The sequence below is a fragment of the Anastrepha ludens genome, chromosome 4 (genome assembly GCF_028408465.1).
Source record: "Anastrepha ludens isolate Willacy chromosome 4, idAnaLude1.1, whole genome shotgun sequence".
NCBI lineage: Eukaryota > Metazoa > Arthropoda > Insecta > Diptera > Tephritidae > Anastrepha > Anastrepha ludens.
This window is the reverse complement of record NC_071500.1, coordinates 94,273,189-94,290,851: the sequence shown is the minus strand read 5'-3', so window position 1 is coordinate 94,290,851 and position 17,663 is coordinate 94,273,189. Positions and strand designations below refer to the sequence as shown.

General features: G+C 36.7%; 1 protein-coding gene across 1 annotated transcript in view; it reads right to left on the bottom strand.

The window, feature by feature from the left end:
• LOC128860236 (Ig-like and fibronectin type-III domain-containing protein 2) overlaps positions 1-13,123 on the bottom strand; it is a 187,396-nt gene extending 174,273 nt beyond the window's left edge. The window contains exon 1 of the mRNA XM_054097619.1: positions 13,014-13,123. The gene's annotated coding sequence lies outside the window, so the exon portion shown is untranslated. The remainder of the gene's footprint in view (positions 1-13,013) is intronic.
• Positions 13,124-17,663: the final 4,540 nt, after the last annotated feature.

Here is a 17,663-nt window from a genome sequence, read left to right as displayed (position 1 = left end):
TATTTTTTTATATATTATTTTTTTATATTTCTTTCATACATTTTTTTATTTAACGAGGAGTGAATTTATTCTTAACAGTGTTGCCATGTCATTTGGTTATAAGCTACGACAATGTGGGTGTCGAATGATTGGTTTTGTATTAAATGCATGCACGCCTGTATTCGAAAATAAAAATTTTGGGAATTTTAATCAAAAAATGTTAACAGCGTTGCCACATAATTTTTTTCTTCAAAAGATTCAATAAGAACTATCAAGCCCACCATGCATTTATTATTTTTCTCTTCTATTACAAAAAAGTTCAAACATACTACTACTAACAATTTTTAACAGTGTTGCCACATAATTTCATTTTTTTTACTTTTGGGTAAAGAATGGTAGCATTCACTATTTTTATTATTTGATTAAAAAAATCCTGACCCCAGATACCAACATATAAATATTTAATATTTGTTATTATAATTTTTTAAATAATAATGAAAGCCCTTACATGGTCACACTTATTAATATATATTAAAAATTATATTTTATCTCACTTATTGTTAACAAAAATGCACAAATCGAATTCTAGAAGCCAATGTTTGAATATATTCAAACTGTCTCAATTACGTAAATACTGATGAAAAATGGTAGCCCTTAATTCATTCATAAATAAATTTATTATCACAAAATTTCAAAAATCAAATTCTAGTGGACAAGTCTCAAATACTATGTGTTGAAATAGCTTTAATCAAAAAATCAACCCTTACTTGCCACTCAAAACTATATTTATTATTATAAAAAACATCAAAAATCGAAGAACACAAGTTTATATATAAAATATTCACAAGTAAACAGTCTTAGAAAAAAAAGCAAAAATGCAACATGGCAACCCTTATTCCCTCATTCTTAAAAAAGTTGCAAAAATCGAATGCTAGAAGAAAAGTCGTGCATATAAACTGATTCAATTGTCTCAATTTCAAAAAATACTAAGCAAACTGGCAACAGTTAATGCGCTTAAAACCCAAAATAAAAAACGCAAAAAAACTAGCTCATGCAGATAAGTCAAAATAAATTTGCAAGTAAATAATCAAAAACTATAAACTAAAGAAAAAATAAAAATTATGAAACGGCAGCATTTGGTATATCAGAGCTTATATTTACTATTACAAAAATTCCAAAAATCGAAGGCATGTGCTCAAGCTGTCCATAGTTTTAATTTAGTTATAAAATATTGTTTTCCTTTTTTTAATTTTTAATGTATTAAAAGTATTCCAATTCAACAATAAATATTTACTAATAATGGCATCAATTAAAAAATACTTAATGAAGTGGCGGCCGCCGTAGCCGAATGGGTTGGTGCGTGATTACCATTCGGAATTCACAGAGAGACGTCGGTTCGAATCTCGGTGAAAGCAAAATTAATAAAAACATTTTTCTAATAGCGGTCGCCCCTCGGCAGGCAATGGCAAACCTCCGAGTGTATTTCTGCCATGAAAAATCTCCTCATAAAAAATATCTGCCGTTCGGAGTCGGCTTGAAACTGTAGGTCCCTCCATTTGTGGAACAACATCAACACGCACACCACATATAGGAGGAGGAGCTCGGTCAAGCACCTAACAGAAGTGTACGCGCCAATTATTTATTTATTTTTTTTTTAATGAAGTGTTAACCGTTAATAGATTCAAGATATATTTATTGTTAAAAAAAATGGTAAAAATCAAATTCTAGAGGACAAACCTCAAATATTACAGTCTGTGTCAGAAAAAAGGAACCGCGATTATTCATGAAGTATAAAAGATATATATAAAATTTTTTTTTACATGAAAGTATGCACAAAACTACGAGTCGCAATTAATTAAAAAGCCGTGTAGTCTTCATCGTTGTCGAGTATAGCCTGGCATCTTCTTCATGCTTTGAACCAGCTTTTCTGCGTAGCTCGTCAACAAACACGACTAAATTTAGTGAACTTAAGGCAAGATACGTTTTCATAGTTGTCCACACATTTTCAATGGGGTTGACGTCTGGGGACTGGGTCCAATACTGTGACGCCATTTTCTTGTTTTGTTGTTTCTCAATGTGTTTTTCTGAATTTTGAAGATGTGGGACGGTAGTATATGTTCGCCTCCTTTAGTCGGCATTCGATGGTGTTGATACTCACATCTATTCCCATTTTAGCAAGAATTGTACGTGCTTGGCGTAGTCGCAAAGAAGAGTCCCGCTTAAAAAATTGGACGATCACTTAATCCTGCTTTTTTGTCGTCACTCGCTACAAGCCGCGCTCGGAAAAAATCATCAACATTTTTGTATACTTTATGCCGCTAATTCCACATCACAACAAACTTTTTTGATTTCTAATTACTTTTTCAGCCGTGACGTAAAATAATTTCGGCTCTTTCGAATGCGTGCATAAAAGTACTGCCTCAAAACGCTTCGCGTACTTCTCACTCATTTTTGTTTGGTTGCGTTTACGGGAAATTTTCGAACGACACTAACCTGAGTCAGCACTGGCGTCCTAGCCCTTGAGTGGGACTATTACGCAGCAAAAAACAGAACGAAATATACCTTGAAGTTACAAGAAAAAAAAACCAGTCCTTCTTCTGACACAGTATATTAGTATTAAAATAATCTGAAACAAGGAAGTTAGAAGGAAAAATGGCAGCCCTGGAAGGACAATCAATTAATCAAGCTTACTTTTTATAAACTATTCAAAATTCTATATTTATTACAGTTAAGTATTTATTTGAAACTCAAATTTAAAATAATGATTTAATTTTGGGAAGAGTAGACAACTTGTTTTATTGACAAAAAATTGTGAGATATAGTATTTTTAAAAGTTGTTATAAAGTGAAAATCTTTGTTAATAAACTCTAACTTTTTACAAACAGATTTATTAATTGGCAACAACTGTTTTAACAGACGATAAATCTGGATTGTGGTTTTATACTATTTTCAGTATTATTATTATTATTTCAAAGCGTGTGAAACGGATAGGAAAAACGATTTTTTAGTTTTGCTTTGAATATTTTATTTCTTGATCTATTGTTAAAAAACAAAAATTTTGATTTTCAAGGCTCGTTGAAAAAGTTATCTATCAGCCTTCAAAAAATGGTCTTCACATGGGCAATGGACACAGATATTGCCAGTTATACTGAACCAATTCTGATGAAATAAAATTTAACCCTTAACGGCCGAGAGCTTTTTTTGTAATACTCGCCCATAAGTCGACGGAGAGTTAAGTGAAATTTGGAAATGTTTATAAGGATGAAAACTTAAACTAAACATTTTAACTGATTTATTTAGATATGAATTCATTATATTTACTTGATTTATAATTTGATATGATCCGCAAACTACAGCGATGATAAATAAATGAAGTTTATACTGAAGAAAAACCTTTTTATCTTTTTTAATTCAGTCACCTATGAGTCTCGTATCCGTGCCGCAAGCGATATACATTTTCGTGGAAGACCATTTTTTGAAGGCTAACATCTTTTTGAGCAAACCTCGTATGGCCGAAAACAAAATTTCTATTTTTTGGCAATAGATCAAGAAATAAAATATTCAAAGCAAGAATTAAAGCCTATTTTCGTTTCCGTTTTATACTCTTTTAAAGAAACACTCAAGAAACACCATTTCATATGAGGCGAGGGCCTAAAGAATTTCTTTGAATATAAATTCTTATTATAAATTATTTTTGTTGTTTTTTAAATAATTTTTGTTGCAATATAATTATTTTTATTTTTATTATAAAGAATTTTTTGAGTGGAAATTAATCTCAGTAATGTAAATAATGGGAATTTTCCTTATTTACTCTTCAAAAAGCCATAATTAGAGCAACTATGAGCTGTGTTTTCAGTGTTTCAGAATAAACGCAGCAAAGTGGTTTAAGGGGTAACACCACTGTAGAAATTTCAAAAAATTAATTTTTTTTTATAAGCTTAAAAGATTCTTTGAACCTTTTAAAATACAGAACAAAAAGTTTTTTACGTTACCGAAGTTTATTTCATAAATATTTTAAGCTTTTAACCAAGTGTTAGTGACTGCTACCTAACGACTTCTCCAAATTTCCAAACTTTAAACGCGATTTTCTCAAAACACGTTTTCTGAAATTGGCACGCAGCATAACTCAAACAATTTTAAATATTTTTAATCAGGTTTTTCACCAAGTCTGTAGAATAACCTTCTTAAGAGAAGAGCGTAGGGGATTTTCGATAGATTCATTTAAACGATTGTTATAATTATTTAAGTGCCGTTTTTTTAGTCCAAAATAGAGTGTTTTTCTTCAAATGCTTGCTTATTCCACAAAAATAAATATTTTTTAAATCCCCTACGAGTTTCTCTAGCTATTGTTATTTAGATTAAGAAAAAAAATGTTTCTTTGTTCCAGATTAAAATTTGCACCCTCTGTGCTGCGCACAGCGGAGCTCCTTCAAGAGAAACCACATTACAAAAATGTGTCCAATGCCGCCATTTTGTAAAATTTTTCGATCAAACTTTGTAGTTTTGTATTTTAGTATATAAGTAATAACTTCCCAAATCAGAGTGATTGTTTTCCCTTTCCTTCTATACAAAAAAATTCTTTAAAAATCGTGTTTATTTTACGCGTGTACTGTGGTGTTACCCCATAAAGAGCTTTCGAATGGATGTTTTGGACTGCCAACAAAATTTGTTTTACAAAATGAGATTAAGGTTATTCTATTTAAAAAAAAAAAACAAAGAAAGTTTCTGGCTTTCATTTCTCCTAAGGTACTTTTCAGCAAATATTCTAGTGACAAAGGCCTCTGTAGTTTATGGGTCCAAAGGAGTTTCGGCAACTACTCCGTAACTCAGTTCCTCTCGGGCCACGAATACTTCCGGAGATGCCTTTACCGCATGGGCAAGCGATTCCACTGAAAAACTGCGAAGCGCCGAGCGATGACGCTGAGCACATGCTTTGTAATTGTGACAGATGGCACGCGGAAAGAGGTGCTCTGAGGTAGGAGATTAGCAACATCGCACTGATCAACGAACAAGGTATTGCAAAAAAAAAATAGATCTCGACACAGTGCAACAAAGTGAAGCCGCACAGATAGAGACGAGCCTATAGCATGAAGCTTCATACAAATATGGTGAACCCAGACGTGGGTGAATAGAATTGGACCTTTAAGAACGGCGTTCTGGGCTCTCCCGAAGTATCATACTACAGAAAGTAATTCCGGGAAGATTGTCTCCCCACGAGAAAGAGAGGAGGGATTATTTTAGTGGCCACACCACTCGACGCAATAGACGACGGTCGCTGTAAGTGCGAAGGCATTTTTAACCCTACCTCACCCACCAAAAATAAACACAAAACATTTATATATACACTCTCATCTCAACTACAAATGTAAAAGAAAATATTGAGTATTTTCCACGCACTATTGTCACCGTTTATACAATACGATTTTTAAACCAAGATGCCCGGGAGCAATAATTGCAGGCAAGCAACCGATATATACATTTGCATGCAGATAATGAGGCTGCATGTTGCTGCCAAGCAAAATGGCAGCTGCCCCTAACGTACCAACAGCAGCAGAAGTGAACAGTAACAAATGGAATGACTGAAAGGGGAAATGGGCTCACAAGCGGGCTGACTGGCTGATTCATGGGCTGGCTGACAAACGGATTGGTTCCATGTGCTCGGCGCCACATGCAGCCGCTCGGAATCGCCCCCATAAACAATGCATAAGTTTGCAAGAATATGTGTGCTATTTTAGGTGCATAACTACGCAAATATATCCTACTTATGTTAATGTATGCCATCCCAACACATTATTCATATGTAAAACGACATGTTAGTTGTCATTCCATTTCATTTATCACAACGAACGACATGCAAATAACCAAATAGTCAGGCATTCATTTTGAACGCAGTCAGTGCTCAGTCGGCGAGAGAAACAGATAAACAGTAGTTGTTGTTGGCAGCTACTCAATGTAAGCTGTGAACTGCGATTGCGATGCCAAGAGGGGCAACTATCACACTCACTGACTCTCTGCTGCCTGCTCGCTGTTGTTTATCCCGAAGGCCAACGCTGGCGTTGACTGACTGACGCAACATCAACTTCAACTTTACTCTGTCGCAGGCAGAAAGCACAAAGGCATTGAGATTTGATGGAGTAGTAGTAAATATGTATGTATGTATGTATGTATGCATGTAGTTTGCACACATCTGCCACGCTTTTATGTCAAACTGCTGCTAGCCGTTGTCACACATTAACTCATAGCTTTGCGCTTGTGGTTGTTGGCTACATGTTATCCGTTGCCGTCGCTGATTCCTGCTGGTTGGCGTTGATTTGTTGCTGTCCTGCGGATAGAGTATAATTTGACCGAATGTTGCCTTCCAGCTGCATGCACTGCTACGTAGGTATTGCTGTGTGTTGCTCTACACTCCTTGGGCTATATTTTACATACTAAGGCACGCCTGCTGAAGAGTAGACCCCTCTGCTGCCCTATTTTTTATCGCTTGGTAGAAAAGCCGTCGCTTTCGTATTGCTTGCGATTCAAGTCGACTGTTTTTGTTTGTTTTTATGTCAACAAAGGTGCTTATAGAATTTTGTTTGTGGTGTATTTTTTTAACTGTGACCACTGACTCATAAGTGAAACGGCTAAGCTTATCATCCACAGCCTGCGAAAATACTATAGGACCACAACACTTCTAACAGTTTAGACCATTTTTTAACTTTAAGCCAAAACAAGAAGAATTTGAAACATTTTCACCGAAAATCATATAAAAAAAACATTTTTCTCCATATAACCACAGTGCAATGATGCAAAGTCTGCCAGGTAGCAATGGCATTCATTGCAAACTCGGCAAGTAAACACTATTTTTTTCATCTTGCCTTGATTCTGCCCCATTTTTCATAAAACATTTTGGAAAATGTAAGTAAAGAAACAAATGTGCATACCTCAAGTTGGCATGCGACAATGAGGTACTCCAGGTCGATTTTGGCCCATTACTCTTGAATAAATTTACGTAATATAAGTTCATTTTAAGATGCAATGGGCTATTAAACTGGCGTCCCACTTCCTAAACTTGCTTGCTAAGAATGATAGCTTAATTGCGGGCCACTTCAGCACAGAAATATTTTTCGACGCGAAAAACTTCTTTCTACGCTTAGCGCTGTGGGTTGGAGGATTTTTCTGTTGATACGTCCAAGACGCACAGTGAAATTCCTCAACGAAACTCTGTGAAAATATGATCCAAGATCTCTACGTAATTTTCTGCATTCATCTCATGCGAAATAAAATAAATTGGAGTCTTACCACGATAGCTAAAAGCACCTCATGTCATAAGAGAGCCACCATGGAAGCTTACCGTGACTCGCGCATATCGCTCCAATACTTCTGACAAACATCAGGCCCATTGAGATTACATTTTTTTATCACAAAAATTTATGGACTGCCATATATCATGCCAGAATTTATGATTATCGGCGAAGTCGCGTGAAGCTGCTTTGTGGCGTGGTGTTGGATTCGGTTTAGCCAGTTTATTTTGATATTTTTAATTAAAATCTTCACTCAAAATTTGCTGTAGAGAAGTGTATTCGTAATATTGCAAGAAAGTTCACATCTAATTTGTTTAGGGCAGATATTTTCATTGACAGCCAACTGTCTTATCTCTCTCTCTCTTACACCTGTCATCAATCTTAGGCTTTGGGCCAGTTCTTTTAGTTTTTGCCATATCCATCAGGATTTTTCAAAAAGTTGTGAATGATATTTTTATTTCGATTACTTTTAGCACTATTTAGTGAACTGAGACTCCCAATTCACTATCATATATGGAATGCTAGCGCGCTCCTCGTTAAATAGCTGCGTTGCTCTTCGCGTAGTGTCCTAAAAAGTTATTCTCCCCGCATAAAAACCATTTAAATGCATTGCAAGCCAACGCAAGAAAATATTATGCGGCTATTTTAGAAGAAAAATTATAAAGTTCGTTTTCATATAAGGAATACCAGAATTTTTTTATATTTAAAAAAGGGGCAACTTTTTAATTCTGATTATTTTATAAATTTTGCACATAAAACATTGATTTACGAGAATAGGACACTTGTTTCAGAAAAAAATTTGTTTGAGAATTAGGAGAGTTAATACCTTGCTTTCCAAACTTGTCAAAATGTTTAGATCCCGCATTGGTTTTTTTTTTTGCCAACTGCCTTTCTTCTTCTTAATTGGCGCTATAACCGATAACGCGATTTTAGCCGAGTCTAACAAAGCGCACCAGTCGTTTCTTTCTCGTGCTAACCGGCGCCAGTTGGACACACCAAGTGAAGCCAAGTCCTTCTCCACCTGATCTTTCCAACGCAGAGGAGGCCGCCCTCTTCCTCTGCTACCAGCAGCTGGTACCGCATCGAATACTTTCAAAGCCGGAGCGTTTGTATCCATTCGGAAGACATGACCCAGCCAACGTAGCCGCTGGATCTTTATTCGCTGCGCTATGTCTATGTCGTCGTAAAGCTCATACAGCTCATCGTTCCATCGCCTGCGATATTCGCCGTTGCCAACGTGCAAAGGTCCAAAAATCTTACGCAGAATCTTTCTCTCAAACACTCCAAGCGTCGCTTCATCGGATGTTGTCATCGTCCAAGCTTCTGCGCCATACGTTAGGACGGGCATGATGAGAGTCTTGTAGAGTGTTAGTTTTGTTCGTCGAGAGAGGACTTTACTGCTCAGTTGCCTACTTAGTCCAAAGTAGCACTTGTTGGCAAGAGAGATTCTACGTTGGATTTCAAGGCTGACATTGTTATCGGTGTTAATGCTGGTTCCCAAATACACGAAGTCTTTTACAACTTCGAAATTGTAACTGTCAACAGTGACGTGGGTGCCGATACGCGAGTGCGCCGACTGTTTGTTTGAAGACAGGAGGTACTTCGTTTTGTCCTCGTTCACCACTAGACGCATTCGCTTTGCCTCTTTATCCAGTTTGGAGAAGGCAGAAAGGCAACTGCCTTTAGCCCCTTTTAAAGTAACCATCTTCCGATAAAATAAACTTTTCCACCCTCTGTGATGTTTTCAATACACAAAGCTTTATTTCTACTCTTCTTTCTACTTTTCCTATGTGAACTTTATGGTATGATTCTGACCTCATACAGCGATACAATACCACCTCAATTGTAGTAAATCTACCTTCTTTTAGGGGTATTTTCAGTTTTGAGAATAGTAAACATACAAAGCTAGCCAATTCCAGATCTGTTTTTTTTTTCGTTTATAAAATATTATAAAGCACACCAAACCATTTCATAAAGCTTAGAAGCATTGGTCAAAAAATAAATAAAAATCTTAAATATAAATCAAATCATGCAAATCATATATAAGCTGCCTAGTATTTTGAAAACACATTTTTTGTAAGGCGCTCGCCTAATTTGAAAAAAGAAAATGGATCAAAAAATGAAATACTGAAAACAAAAACAAAAAATGTTTTTTCCGTTTTCGTTTTACATGCTTTTAGAGAAGGTACTTGCCTTAAAATGAGGTCCTCGCCTTAAAATGTATAATTCTTAATATCTTCTAGACCAAAACTGGCTCTTCATTTATAGTAAAAATGCCAGCTACGCACTTTACCAATGGGACGTTCGTGCGTATTTTTCGTTATATTTACGTTGTTTAGAGCTCGTTCTCCTTCAGGAACCTACTCTCAATTCAACTCAAGTCAATCAAAAATGTGTGCTATTCAACCCAACATAACCCAACCCAACCCAACCCAACCCAACCCAAATCGACCCAACGCAACACAACCCAACCCTACCCAACTCAACCCATCCCAACCGAAATCAACCGAACTCAACTCAACAAAACTGATACGTAGTCAACTTACCTCACCGCAACTCAGCACAATTTAACTCATGTAAACTCAATTCACCCCAAATCAACTCTTCTCAATCCTCTAAACCTCTTCATAAATATCACAATATTTGTTATTTTATATTTTATTCCTCTCCAATAGTTTTCTTCACTTCAGCGCCTTCTATTCATTTCCTTCTCTACATCTACCTCTACGTCTTAAACATTTTAATTTATAAGGGAATTATTTAAATTTCTTCTTTAATGGTATTAAATAGTTTACAATCACCTCTAACCATTGTCGGTCGTCACAATGCATTTTGTTGTCGTAAGCTAAGAAAGTTATTGTTGCTAATGTTGTTGTTGTTGTTTCTACTGTTGTGTCATCTTGACTACATGGAATATGTTAATGTGATTTTCAATTCAGTTTCCCATCAATCCGCAAGGCTCTGCATCTGCTATAATACGTACACACACACGCACATCCAGTTACCCTCGAACCAGTTGCTTATTAGTATGCAGAACAGCAAAAGGGAACAACAGCAGCAGCACACCCACATACATACATATATCCAACATCCAATGCGACAATCATTTGCTGCTGTTGGACTGTCATCACTGCAGTCGGTTAGTCTCTCTCTGGATGGAGTGTATTTGAAAGTATTTAGCAGATGAGTAGGTGGCTATTGGATGTAGGTAAACATATAAGTACATACTCGCGCAAAATTAATCATTTGCTTTTATCTCACTTGTTTACTAAATACTGCAGCTCTCTAGTTCAGAAGTGTCAAATATGATTGACGTGCTACGCCATTTGCAAAAATTATAGTTAAATACCATATTTTATTTATTTAAACTTAAAGATGAATATAAAAATAGGCAGACAAATGAAGAGAACATGCAAGAATAGGATTAATAGTAGAACTGCGAGTGAGAGAGAAGTAAAGGGTGATTATATTGGAGGTACTTTTTCTAATAGGGTTTTCTTGACACATCACGTATGACTAATGTCCTATATACCACGTTCTTGGAGGATGGTGAGGGTCGCCTTGATTCCTAAGGTTGGAAGAGATGACAACACCAGCGTCAACAGCTTTAGATCCATCAGTATGACTTCTTTCATGCTGAAAAGTCTCAAGCGACTAGTGGAATTGCTCATACGTTAGAAGTAGTTGAAGCTTCACCGTCTTTCTCCATTTCAGCATGCCTATCAAAGCGGAAAATCCTGCGCGTCGGCACTGCAAAACCTTGTTGCTTGGGTAGAGCTGGCCATCGACAGGAGGGTCTATGCTATGGACATGTTTTTAGATATAGAGGGGGCGTTTGATAATGCCGCTTTTGATAGTATGTGCAGCTCTGCTAGTAGCCATGGCCTAGACCGGGTGCTAGTGAATTGGATTCCTTTGATGCTGGCCCAAAGAACCGCCACGGTGCTAGCAGAGGAGATATCTGCTGGTGTCACGCGGGGTTAATCGATATTGTCCCCAAAGTGGTGTGCTGTCTTCAATGCTCGGGTGCGTGGTGATCGATCCTCTGCTTACCATCTTAACGACTCGGGAATCTACGCACAAGCATGAATGCGGGCGACATTGCCCGTTTAGTAACAGGCCTTTCACTTATGAACATCTGTAGAAAAGGGCAGAAAACTCTGGATATGATTGACATTTGGTGCTGTGCGAATGTGCTATCGGCAAACCCCACCAAAACTTGTATTGTCTTCTTTACCAGAAGAAGGAAGCATGATGGACTTATCCTGCCTGAGCTAAAAAGGGTCATAATCCAGCTATCGAACGAAATCAAATATCTTGGAGTAATCCTAGATAGTAAGCTCCTTTGAAAGTCACACGTTGAAACAAAGACACCCAAAGCACTGAAAGCGTCCTGGCAGTGCAAAGGTGTCTTTGGAAAAGCGTGGGGTCTTTCTCCTAGCAAGGTCCTATAAATCTACACGGCTAGGATAAGACCTATTATCACCTATGCATCAATAGTCTGGATGAGTAGACTCTCTCTCTCTCGTGGGAGAGGAGGACATTTTCCCGGAAGGCTCCAGGACCGAGCACGGTTCCGGCTCTGGTGTTTACGTGGAATTCAGTGGGACAAAACAAACACTTTGGAATGCACGCACCTGTGTTCCAAGCGGAGGTGCATACTATTCAAGAAGAGTTCAACTTTGTTGTGCAAAACAGATGGAAAGATAAATCTGCATGTGCCTGCAGTGACAGAAAAGTTACGCTTATGGCCATAGACAGCTCTCCAACCACTTTAAGGTAGTTGGGTCCTGTAAGTTCAGACTGAACTATGTCGGTAGACATAATATCCTGAAGCTATCATGCGTCCCGGGACTCGTGGGTATCGCGAGTAACGAGATCTCTGACTCTTTAGGTAGGATGCGCTATGAGGGCAACTTATTTGATCCCACAAGCGAGATGGAAGCGGCTGCAGATGGTCAATACTGTTGTTGCCTGTCATGTCCGACCAACTGGTGGCAACAACAACAATGAAAGAAGCGCTTTAGGGAATAAATGGTACCAGAAGCGGTAATTTCCAAATAAAGAATATTGAACGAAGAAGGTCGAGGTCGGTTTATCATTCAACAATGACAAATGGCAACTATTCATTTAAGAAGAAAAACTTGGAGTGGCCAAAATCAGTCCAAAAAATTTTGGTAGGACACACCTAACGCTGGATTGAAGCGAAAATCAAGACACGTAGAGAAATTATTTCTCATCCGGATAAGGCTCAAATACAAAAGAGCGCTTTTTTTCAGAACCAAATGCTGATGCCGATAAACTTGAACAGTCTGCACAATAAAACCCCATACAGCTTGAGATTTTTGCTGTTAATTCAGGCTTAACAGAAATTCAGAAAAAATGTTTACTCGCTTCAATTTTGCCCTCTAGTTAAATAGTTAACAGCGTGCGAAGCACTGAAATGGAAAATCACATACTTTAGGGGGAGCATCCATTTATCACTCAGTCTTTCCTCTATATAATAATAATAGTTATTTTTCACACTTTACACTCTGCTTTGCCACCCAGTTTTCATATTTTTTGTTCAGTCTGATATTCAGTCGCAATCACTTTCACACTGCACCGCTGACTCAGCTTCTTAGTCTCATCTAGGCGACATTTTCCAAGGCATTTGTCATGTCAACCATTTCTCACTCATATTTATTTATTTCATATTTACGCTTATAAATATTTTATATTCACGCATTTCACACTCTGCGCGCCACATACCTTCTTCCTCTATTCCCTCACTTTCCCTCCGTTCACACTTCTCAATGTGAAATATTATTACAAATTGCCGCCACTTGACTTGATTGACTGCAGATCCAAATGCGAAATGCAGAGCCAAGGACATGCAATGCAGAAATATTCAGTAATACAAAATATGAGTAAAAATGAACAACACCAACAAAAGTAAGAAACAATCAACAGCAAGTGCAGCACATCAGCTTATACGCGCTGAGAAAGCCAACATGGCTCACTCGTCTCATTCAATCACTCTTACGTCGCACTTATCCTTAATATTTTTACGCTCATCAATCTCAAAATACTTATAACCCTTTGTCGTTCCTATAGCTCACTTATTTGTCTTCTTCTTCCTTTTCTCATCTATATCTTTGGTAGGATTTTCATTCAGTTGACTACCATCACCGCATTCGTTGTAATGCCATTGGTTGATCTCTGCTTGCAGCTCTTGTAATCTTGTAAGCTGAAGCGTAAATTCCCCGGAGCGCAATGAGACGCTTAAGTGCATTTTAATGGTTTCTCAGCGTTCCACGTTTGAGAACGAGTAGTGAAGAGTTTACGTGACTGCATTCATTAAGTGTACGCATGTATTGGTGGGGGAAATGGAGGTTGCTATAGCTCAATATGTAGCCCTGCGTCAGTATTACTATACGATTTTTAAACACGTATCGAAAATTGTGGTGGAATTTGGAATTCATGTTATGTGGCTGCATGAAAAATATTGACCCACTATCAAGTGCTGTGATCGATATACACGTATCATATGCGGCGAATAAATGACACAAAGTATTTTTTTTTTATTGGAACTGAAAAGCGATCATATTAATTATATAATACTGAAAGAACACTACGAGTAGACTATTTTTGTATAACAAATTCATAGTCCCACACTTAAATTTTTTTTTAATCTACCAAATATTCTTTATTTTGGCATCAAAATCTTAAATTATATTAAGATTAAGACATTTTTTTAGACCAAAGAAATTATGTTTTCATGGACTAATTGATAAATAAATAAATATTCCTTCAAGGAAATACTGTAGAGAAAATTTCATAAAACGAGTGACGTTGTGTTTCACTAGGCTAAAGCAAAATTTTGAAAAAAAAACCACAAAACGAAAGACGTAGAATCCAAAGTTCCCCTCAAAAGAATTTTTTTTCACCATACCTAACGAGTAAACCTGGTATCTATCATCCTTGTACTTCAGGCAGATGTATATTTCTTGCTCTCATCTGATAAACCGCATCTTAGCAAGACTTGCTCTGCCGATAGACACTCTTCTATTGGGTATCAAACTTTATCAGTTCCTCCGTCCGAAATAGAAAATAAGGAATATCATAGGTACAAATGTGCACAATAATAAGCAACAAATTACATGGGGTGCTGTTGTCAAAGAATTAGCTGCGCTTGGAACGGAAAATAGTCGCATACTATCTGCGCTAAATGCTCTGCACGAAGAAAAAAAACAAATCACACGAAAATCAGATGATCTTCTTGCAGAAATTCGCTCTTTGCACGCTCTTTGCAAGCTTTGCATGACGCTCTCTCTCCCTACGCTAACTACTGAGGTAAAAAATCTCAAAAGCATTGTTGCTACCTCTGCTAATATTCGCGGTAGTGCAAATTCAAATCATACGAGCACTTCGCACTCTCCTCTTCTCGCTCGTTGTCCGCCTGTTGACTATGACAACACTGTGGTAAACTCTGCTGCTGCTGCATCTAAGCCTGCGTCGCAAACATTTGCTATGCACGGTTCTGCCGTCGCTAAAGAAAAGAAAGCTGAGCCTACATCTAAGTCAGCCGCTGCTATTACAACTGCACCTGCAAAAGTAACCCTCGCTTCTATTGCTGCTTCATCTCAAGTCGCCGCGACTTCTATTTCTAATGCTGTTACTGAATCTGTACTCGCAATGCGACAGACATCCCTGTAAAAAAAAATGGTTAAAAAAATTTTAAAATTTACTTTAAAATGTTACTTACGTAACATAGGTAAAAGAAAAAATATTCACAATAAATTAATTAAAACCAAATAAACAATTCGTGTCTACCAAATCTATCAGCAAAGCAGAATCTTTACAAATGAGCAATGCACAATCGCACACACATGCATCACATGTTCGTATGCATGCGTATATGTAAATACAAATATGCCAGTATTGGCTTTTAACACTAAATTTTCTAGTTTAAGTTCAACTAAATCAGCTTTTATGGCCGCACAAGTGAAATAATTTTAATTGCATTGATGGCTTATTAATGTGATCAGAGCTGTTAACATATGATTGCCTTTAAGCCATATCCATCATAATAAGCAATCGGTACATAAATATAAAATTATTAGTCATTTACCATTCTAGTGAGATGAAATATAAATTATTTAAATTGAAAGTGAGAAACAAAACGGAATGCCGGAACTTAGACAAGTTCGAAGAGTGATGACATAAATTTAATTAATTATGCTTAAAAAAATTAAAACCAAAACAAAATAAAATACTGCTTTGAAATTACGAGACGAGTAGAGAGGGCTCGACTTGAACCAACAGCACCAAAACTTGAGAACCTGGTAGAACTCTACTGAAGGAATGGAAATGCATTAGTTAATCTTTGACCACTTTTTATTGGCTTAATGAGAGTAAAAAAAGAAAAAAACAAAAAACAATTTAATAGAAGAATTTCAGTTAATAAAAGGTTTTTGTTCACTAAATGAAAGTAAAAATTAAAAAAAAATTTAAAAAAAGTATTTCACTTAAAAAACGAATTTCACTAATTAAAAGGTGCATACATATGTGAGAAAACATTCATCCCCTCTGAACACTCATCTCACACATGCATCAACTATGTTAGAGAGAATGGAAACAAAAATGGAAGAGCTGAGAGGCTCAATCATCCAACAATTGACTGCAGGAATGGTCACTTCAGAATAGAGGGTAATACAACAGATTGGCGAGCTGGGTGATGAAACGGCAAATTTAAAGCTCACGATAACGGACATTCTGACGGCAGAGTGAACTAGCCTCTGCTCAGGCTCAAGTCAATGCAGCTCTTGAAAGCAGCGCAGTTTCAACAGATATTATTATTAACAGAATACCTCTAGCTGCTGACGAGTGTTTGCCAGAACTATTCGTTAAAAATTGCATTGCAACTCAGCACAAACTCCGCCTTTGCGTGATGCTATTCGGCTGCGTAGTGCAAAAAGGAATGGGAGAAAAAGCTACAACAACTGCGCTATAGTTGTTAGCTTTTCTCTGCACATGATCCCAATCAGCTCTTAAATTCTATTTCTGCATTCCGGAAATCCAAAAAGAGATCGCTTGCGCTCTCTGATGTTGGGTTGCCGTGATAGGGTTCAATTATTGTGCATGAGAGCCTGCCAAAAATGATGCGTGAAGTAGTGTCGTATGCGTCAGAGCTAACGCGAAAAAAGCAATTATTCATTAACGAAGTAAAGTAAAATGAAATGTCCGATATTTTCCAAACAGTCCTTCAAATATTCCGTGACTGTTCAAATTGATAAAATGTTTCATTTGAATTTCTTTCTTTATTTATTTATTCTAAAATCGACAAAAACTTGATTTGCATTCTTCTACGGCATACTTGAGCGCACGCATGTTGAGAGACTTAAAAAGTTTGCTTTTCGCTCATAGAGAGAGATAACTTCACTAATCAATTGCTTTCTCTGTTCAACTGTTGCTACGCAGTGGTATTGCAAGAGAGATTTTCGATTGGATTTCAAAACAGGCATTTTTATCGGTGTTAATGTTTACTTCAATGTGAAAGAAATTCTCTACTATGGAGTACTACTAAATTATAATGGCAGTGAGGATATGCCATTGTAGGAGAGGCAGATTGTGCATATTTTGAAAAGCCAAAAAAGCCAGAATTTAAATTTGAAGCCTGTATTTAAAAATTTGAGTAAATAGATTTTTAAACAAACTTTCAAACGATAAACCTTTTGAGTAGCCTGTTAATGGATTCAAAATCAGTATTTTCGACAAACAAATACAAGGGCACACTTTTCGTCGTTGAGTTGCGGTATTTAGAATGATTCAAGACTGTTTCAAATTGCTTTGGTGGTTATACTATTTAATTTCTCTATGCATTTATCTAACTATTTGTCGTGCGTAAATCAGCTGATCGCTAAGGTATCAAATGAAAAGAAAGCATACGAATAGAATAGCCACAAACTAGTGAAATGAATCAAAAATCCATCAGCTGCGGTGAAGAAGTGTCCATACATATACAGTATTTCCCAGATATGAGCACCGGTTAAAATGCTCGAGATGCGGTACTTACAAAGTGGCGCAAAATTAAACATCCAACTTAGTTTTCGAATAACATAATAATAATAATAATAAATCAAAAAAAAATAAAAATAAAAACAATTTCTACTGCAAAAACTGTCAAACATTTTAAATGTTCTAATAGGGTGACTAATTTTGCGCCACCTTGTATAAGCCGGACGAGCTTAAATGCAAATACCTCTTATTAGCGCGCACTTCGCACATATTTAAATCATCGGTTTTGAGCATTAACGGTACATCTAATTGAACGAAACGAACTACTACTTCAATAAAGTAAAATAAATGGAAACCAAGCCCAAATTGAGATTCCCTTCATTTAAAATAACAAATTTCAAG